Source organism: Heterodontus francisci, chromosome 34, assembly GCF_036365525.1.
Source record: "Heterodontus francisci isolate sHetFra1 chromosome 34, sHetFra1.hap1, whole genome shotgun sequence".
NCBI lineage: Eukaryota > Metazoa > Chordata > Chondrichthyes > Heterodontiformes > Heterodontidae > Heterodontus > Heterodontus francisci.
Window position 1 is genome coordinate 47,562,890 of NC_090404.1, and position 8,327 is coordinate 47,571,216.

Below are 8,327 nucleotides of genomic sequence, written 5' to 3' on the forward strand. Positions count from 1 at the left end.
ACATTTCATTGCTACATTAAACCGCGACGCTTTCCACAACCAACATGCTTTATAAGCCACGACGCAACACATTTCACTACATCTTTCACGCGGCAGCAACACCATTGCGTTCATAGTCTGACAGCAAAATAACCCTCTAGCAGCCACACACCACCACCTGTTCATGGCAGATAGACAATCTGAGGAGGAAGGTCACACACCTTGTACGCCATCAAACTTCAGCAAGGGCCACCTGGACGGAAAGAAGTGAAAGGTGGCAAAGGTTAATAACCTCGAATGGCTCAGTAACAAGCGCAACGAGACAAGGTGCTCAGAGGCACTGAAGAAAGTGTTGGGAATGCTACATGCCCAATACACATAGCCTGTGCGATCCCTTTGCAAGAGCTACTCAACGTATTCGAGTGATCAGCCATCGGCCCTGATTTTTTTTTAATTCCCTTGCAGCATCCTGCCATTCTCTCTTGAATGTTAACATTCAATCTGAAAGCACACGACTTTCAGTCAGCTCACACAACAACATGCTGCCTAAACTAATCCTTCTTTCCTTGTACGTCTGCTTCGAATGCGAATCACCTTATCTTCTTGTCCTCTGGTTAACCCTTCCCTCCTGCCACAAAAAGGCTTTCTCGCTCAAAACAGTCCTTGTTTGGAACTCCAAGATCAAACCTTCTGTGAGCACGAGAGAACAACGCCCATCTTGCACTTTTGCACACCGTGTACCTGAAGTCATCCACGGCGAGCCCATGGTGCCAATCCTTCTCGATACCCACACGAAGGATTTCTTTCTAAAGTGTGGTGTCGGGAAAGGGGAAAAGAATAATGCAGCGTGGGCCAAAACATTGAACTCCAAGTATTTTGCATATCGTGCTTGCTTCTGTTGCAAAGCCAGGAAAAGAGAGAAAAACAAACAAGTAAAGAAAGAAATAAACAAACAAACAAACAAGCAAAAAAAAATCATATGCGTTTCCTGCTTGCCTGTAGTGGCCGATGATGTGCAATATCAAGCCCGCAAAAGTGCGAATCCGCCGTCCAGATCTCTGCAGCTGTCACAGGACTGAACTGGATGAAAGTGTTGAATGTATGCCATCACAGAGAGGAGGCAAATCACTGTGCGATGTAACATCAATGATGTGGGATGAGGGATAAAATTGAATTGATTGAGCCAAGAGCTTTAGCGGTGGTACTGCGTCGGATGCCTGGCTCCAAAGTAGAAGCCTAAATGGTGATGGAAACGTGCCCCCTCCAAGCTGACACAACATCTATGAAGCCCAAAGGTGGCTGGCAATCTCTGGCAAACTGCAGAAAGCGTCTCTGAGTGCTTCCTCGTTAGTATAGTGGTGAGTATCCCCGCCTGTCACGCGAGACACTGGGGTTCAATTCTCCGACGGGGAGGCGTGAGCGTTGCTGAGGCCACCCGAAAGCGGGAAATGAAAACTTTTTGAATTCCAAATCGCTTTGCACTGCCGCATGGAGACTCTCATCCACAACACGTACGCGGCCCGCCACCCGTTTTATCAAAACTATCAACAGCAAACATGTTCCACACATCCGCCTATCACAATCACCGCACAACATCCGCTCTTTGCTCATCAGACTGGCCACTTTCTCTTCTTTGCATTCTCAAAGCGGCTCATTCAAAATGCACTAAACACATTTTCCTTGGCACATTTCATTGCTTCATTAAACCGCGACGCTTTCCACAACCAACATGCTTTATAAGCCACGACGCAACACATTTCACTACATCTTTCACGCGGCAGCAACACCATTGCGTTCATAGTCTGACAGCAAAATAACCCTCTAGCAGCCACACACCACCACCTGTTCAAGGCAGATAGACAATCTGAGGAGGAAGGTCACACACCTTGTACGCCATCAAACTTCAGCAAGGGCCACCTGGACGGAAAGAAGTGAAAGGTGGCAAAGGTTAATAACCTCGAATGGCTCAGTAACAAGCGCAACGAGACTAGGTGCTCAGAGGCACTGAAGAAAGTGTTGGGAATGCTACATGCCCAATACACATAGCCTGTGCGATCCCTTTGCAAGAGCTACTCAACGTATTCGAGTGATCAGCCCTCGGCCCTGATTTTTTTTTAATTCCCTTGCAGCATCCTGCCATTCTCTCTTGAATGTTAACATTCAATCTGAAAGCACACGACTTTCAGTCAGCTCACACAACAACATGCTGCCTAAACTAATCCTTCTTTCCTTGTACGTCTGCTTCGAATGCGAATCACCTTATCTTCTTGTCCTCTGGTTAACCCTTCCCTCCTGCCACAAAAAAGCTTTCTCGCTCAAAACAGTCCTTGTTTGGAACACCAAGATCAAAACTTCTGTGAGCACGAGAGAACAACGCCCATCTTGCACTTTTGCACACCGTGTACCTGAAGTCATCCACGGCGTGCCCATGGTGCCAATCCTTCTCGATACCCACACGAAGGATTTCTTTCTAAAGTGTGGTGTTGGGAAAGGGGAAAAGAATAATGCAGCGTGGGCCAAAACATTGAACTCCAAGTATTTTGCATATCGTGCTTGCTTCTGTTGCAAAGCCAGGAAAAGAGAGAAAAACAAACAAGTAAAGAAAGAAAGAAACAAACAAGCAAACAAGCAAAAAAAAATCATATGCGTTTCCTGCTTGCCTGTAGTGGCCGATAATGTGCAATATCAAGCCCGCAAAAGTGCGAAAACGCCGTCCAGATCTCTGCAGTGGTCACAGGACTGAACTGGATGAATGTGTTGAATGTATGCCATCACAGAGAGGAGGCAAATCACTGTGCGATGTAACATCAATGATGTGGGATGAGGGATAAAATTGAATTGATTGAGTCAAGAGCTTTAGCGGTGGTACTGCGTCGGCTGCCTGGCTCCAAAGTAGAAGCTTAAATGGTGATGGAAACGTGCCCCCTCCAAGCTGACACAACATCTATGAAGCCCAAAGGTGGCTGGCAATCTCTGGCAAACTGTAGAAAGCCGTTCTGTGTGCTTCTTCGTTAGTATAGTGGTGAGTATCCCTGCATGTCACGCGGGAGACCGGGATTCAATTCCCCGACGGGGAGGAGTGAGCGTTGCTGAGGCCACCCCAGAGCGGGAATAGAAAACTTTTTGAATTCCAAATCGCTTTGCACTGCCGCATGGAGACTCTCATCCACAACACGTACGCGGCCCGCCACCCGTTTTATCAAAACTATCAACAGCAAACATGTTCCACACATCCGCCTATCACAATCACCGCACAACATCCGCTCTTTACTCATCAGACTGGCCACTTTCTCTTCTTTGCATTCACAAAGCGGCTCATTCAAAATGCACTAAACACATTTTCCTTGGCACATTTCATTGCTTCATTAAACCGCGACGCTTTCCACAACCAACATGCTTTGTAAGCCACGACGCAACACATTTCACTACATCTTTCACGCGGCAGCAACACCATTGCGTTCATAGTCTGACAGCAAAATAACCCTCTAGCAGCCACACATCACCACCTTTTCAAGGCAGATAGACAATCTGAGGAGGAAGGTCACACACCTTGTACGCCATCAAACTTCAGCAAGGGCCACCTGGACGGAAAGAAGTGAAAGGTGGCAAAGGTTAATAACCTCGAATGGCTCAGTAACAAGCACAATGAGACAACGTGCTCAGAGGCACTGAAGAAAGTGTTGGGAATGCTACATGCCCAATACACATAGCCTGTGCGATCCCTTTGCAAGAGCTACTCAACGTATTCGAGTGATCAGCCCTCGGCCCTGATTTTTTTTTAATTCCCTTGCAGCATCCTGCCATTCTCTCTTGAATGTTAACATTCAATCTGAAAGCACACGACTTTCAGTCAGCTCACACAACAACATGCTGCCGTAACTAATCCTTCTTTCCTTGTACGTCTGCTTCGAATGCGAATCACCTTATCTTCTTGTCCTCTGGTTAACCCTTCCCTCCTGCCACAAAAAAGCTTTCTCGCTCAAAACAGTCCTTGTTTGGAACACCAAGATCAAAACTTCTGTGAGCACGAGAGAACAACGCCCATCTTGCACTTTTGCACACCGTGTACCTGAAGTCATCCACGGCGAGCCCATGGTGCCAATCCTTCTCGATACCCACACGAAGGATTTCTTTCTAAAGTGTGGTGTCGGGAAAGGGGAAAAGAATAATGCAGCGTGGGCCAAAACATTGAACTCCAAGTATTTTGCATATCGTGCTTGCTTCTGTTGCAAATCCAGGAAAAGAGAGAAAAACAAACAAGTAAAGAAAGAAAGAAACAAACAAGCAAACAAGCAAAAAAAAATCATATGCGTTTCCTGCTTGCCTGTAGTGGCCGATGATGTGCAATATCAAGCCCGCAAAAGTGCGAATCCGCCGTCCAGATCTCTGCAGCTGTCACAGGACTGAACTGGATGAAAGTGTTGAATGTATGCCATCACAGAGAGGAGGCAAATCACTGTGCGATGTAACATCAATGATGTGGGATGAGGGATAAAATTGAATTGATTGAGTCAAGAGCTTTAGCGGAGATACTGCGTCGGCTGCCTGGCTCCAAAGTAGAAGCCTAAATGGTGATGGAAACGTGCCCCCTCCAAGCTGACACAACATCTCTGAAGCCCAATGGTGGCTGGCAATCTCTGGCAAACTGTAGTAAGCCTTTCTGTCTGCTTCCTCGTTAGTATAGTGGTGAGTATCCCCAACTGTCACGCGGGAGACCGGGGTTTAGTTCCCCGACGGGGAGGCGTGAGCGTTGCTGAGGCCACCCGAGAGCTGTTAGGGGAAACTTTTTGAATTCCAAATCGCTTTGCACTGCCGCATGGAGACTCTCATCCACAACACGTACGCGGCCCGCCACCCGTTTTATCAAAACTATCAACAGCAAACATGTTCCACACATCCGCCTATCACAATCACCGCACAACATCCGCTCTTTACTCATCAGATTGGCCACTTTCCCTTCTTTGCATTCACAAAGCGGCTCATTCAAAATGCACTAAACACATTTTCCTTGGCACCTTTCATTGCTTCATTAAACCGCGACGCTTTCTACAACCAACATGCTTTATAAGCCACGACGCAACACATTTCACTACATCTTTCACGCGGCAGCAACACCATTGCGTTCATAGTCTGACAGCAAAATAGCCCTCTAGCAGCCACACACCACCACCTGTTCATGGCAGATAGACAATCTGAGGAGGAAGGTCACACACCTTGTACGCCATCAAACTTCAGCAAGGGCCACCTGGACGGAAAGAAGTGAAAGGTGGCAAAGGTTAATAACCTCGAATGGCTCAGTAACAAGCGCAACGAGACAAGGTGCTCAGAGGCACTGAAGAAAGTGTTGGGAATGCTACATGCCCAATACACATAGCCTGTGCGATCCCTTTGCAAGAGCGACTCAACGTATTCGAGTGATCAGCCCTCGGCCCTGATTTTTTTTTTAATTCCCTTGCAGCATCCTGCCATTCTCTCTTGAATGTTAACATTCAATCTGAAAGCACACGACTTTCAGTCAGCTCACACAACAACATGCTGCCTAAACTAATCCTTCTTTCCTTGTACGTCTGCTTCGAATGCGAATCACCTTATCTTCTTGTCCTCTGGTTAACCCTTCCCTCCTGCCACAAAAAAGCTTTCTCGCTCAAAACAGTCCTTGTTTGGAACACCAAGATCAAAAGTTCTGTGAGCACGAGAGAACAACGCCCATCTTGCACTTTTGCACACCGTGTACCTGAAGTCATCCACGGCGAGCCCATGGTGCCAATACTTCTCGATACCCACACGAAGGATTTCTTCCTAAAGTGTGGTGTCGGGAAAGGGGAAAAGAATAATGCAGCGTGGGCCAAAACATTGAACTCCAAGTATTTTGCATATCGTGCTTGCTTCTGTTGCAAAGCCAGGAAAAGAGAGAAAAACAAACAAGTAAAGAAAGAAAGAAACAAACAGGCAAACAAGCAAAAAAAAAACCATATGCGTTTCCTGCTTGCCTGTAGTGGCCGATGATGTGCAATATCAAGCCCGCAATAGTGCGAATCCGCCGTCCAGATCTCTGCAGCTGTCACAGGACTGAACTGGATGAAAGTGTTGAATGTATGCCATCACAGAGAGGAGGCAAATCACTGTGCGATGTAACATCAATGATGTGGGATGAGGGATAAAATTGAATTGATTGAGTCAAGAGCTTTAGCGGTGGTACTGCGTCGGCTGCCTGGCTCCAAAGTAGAAGCCTAAATGGTGATGGAAACGTGCCCCCTGCAAGCTGACACAACACCTCTGAAGCCCAAAGGTGGCTGGCAATCTCTGGAAAACTGTCGGAAGTCTTTCTGTGTGCTTCCTCGTTAATATAGTGGTGAGTATCCCCGCCTGTCACGCGGGGGACCGCTGTTCAATTCCCCGACGGGGAGGCGTGAGCGTTGCTGAGGCCACCCGAGAGCTGTTAGGGGAAACTTTTTGAATTCCAAATCGCTTTGCACTGCCGCATGGAGACTCTCATGCACAACACGTACGCGGCCCGCCACCCGTTTTATCAAAACTATCAACAGCAAACATGTTCCACACATCCGCCTATCACAATCACCGCACAACATCCGCTCTTTACTCATCAGACTGGCCACTTTCTCTTCTTTGCATTCACAAAGCGGCTCATTCAAAATGCACTAAACACATTTTCCTTGGCACATTTCATTGCTTCATTAAACCGCGACGCTTTCCACAACCAACATGCTTTATAAGCCACGACGCAACACATTTCACTACATCTTTCACGCGGCAGCAACACCATTGCGTTGATAGTCTGACAGCAAAATAGCCCTCTAGCAGCCACACACCACCACCTGTTCAAGGCAGATAGACAATCTGAGGAGGAAGGTCACACACCTTGTACGCCAGCAAACTTCAGCAAGGGCCACCTGGACGGAAAGAAGTGAAAGGTGGCAAAGGTTAATAACCTCGAATGGCTCAGTAACAAGCACAACGAGACAAGGTGCTCAGAGGCACTGAAGAAAGTGTTGGGAATGCTACATGCCCAATACACATAGCCTGTGCGATCCCTTTGCAAGAGCTACTCAACATATTCGAGTGATCAGCCCTCGGAACTGATTTCTTTTTAATTCCCTTGCAGCATCCTGCCATTCTCTCTTGAATGTTAACATTCAATCTGAAAGCACACGACTTTCAGTCAGCTCACACAACAACATGCTGCCTAAACTAATCCTTCTTTCCTTGTACGTCTGCTTCGAATGCGAATCACCTTATCTTCTTGTCCTCTGGTTAACCCTTCCCTCCTGCCACAAAAAAGCTTTCTCGCTCAAAACAGTCCTTGTTTGGAACACCAAGATGAAAACTTCTGTGAGCACGAGAGAACAACGCCCATCTTGCACTTTTGCACACCGTGTACCTGAAGTCATCCACGGCGAGCCCATGGTGCCAATCCTTCTCGATACCCACACGAAGGATTTCTTTCTAAAGTGTGGTGTCGGGAAAGGGGAAAAGAATAATGCAGCGTGGGCCAAAACATTGAACTCCAAATATTTTGCATATCGTGCTTGCTTCTGTTGCAAAGCCAGGAAAAGAGAGAAAAACAAACAAGTAAAGAAAGAAAGAAACAAACAAACAAACAAGAAAAAAAAAAATCATATGCGTTTCCTGTTTGCCTGTAGTGGCCGATGATGTGCAATATCAAGCCCGCAAAAGTGCGAATCCGCCGTCCAGATCTCTGCAGCTGTCACAGGACTGAACTGGATGAAAGTGTTGAATGTATGCCATCACAGAGAGGAGGAAAATTACTGTGCGATGTAACATCAATGATGTGGGATGAGGGATAAAATTGAATTGATTGAGTCATGAGCTTTAGTGGTGGTACTGCGTCGGCTGCCTGGCTCCAAAGTAGAAGCCTAAATGGTGATGGAAACGTGCCCCCTCCAATCTGACACAACATCTCTGAAGCCCAAAGGTGGCTGGCAACCTCTGGCAAACTGTAAGAGGCCTTTCAGCGTGCTTCTTCGTTAGTATAGTGGTGAATATCCCCGCCTGTCACGCGGGAGACCGGGGTTCAATTCCCCGACGGGGAGGCGTGAGCGTTGCTGAGGCCACCCGAGAGCTGTTAGGGGTAACTTTTTGAATTCCAAATCGCTTTGCACTGCCGCATGGAGACTCTCATCCACAACACGTACGCGGCCCGCCACCCGTTTTATCAAAACTATCAACAGCAAACATGTTCCACACATCCGCCTATCACAATCACCGCACAATATCCGCTCTTTACTCATCAGACTGGCCACTTTCTCTTCTTTGCATTCTCAAAGCGGCTCATTCAAAATGCACTGAACACATTTTCCTTGGCACAT

The 8,327-nt window shown here is 47.2% G+C and overlaps 1 non-coding gene across 1 annotated transcript; it reads left to right on the forward strand.

Annotated features, from left to right (window-relative positions):
* The first annotated feature begins 7,979 nt into the window (after nucleotides 1-7,979).
* Nucleotides 7,980-8,051, forward strand: trnad-guc (transfer RNA aspartic acid (anticodon GUC)). Its single transcript has one exon. It is a non-coding gene; the product is annotated as a tRNA-Asp (tRNA).
* Nucleotides 8,052-8,327: the final 276 nt, after the last annotated feature.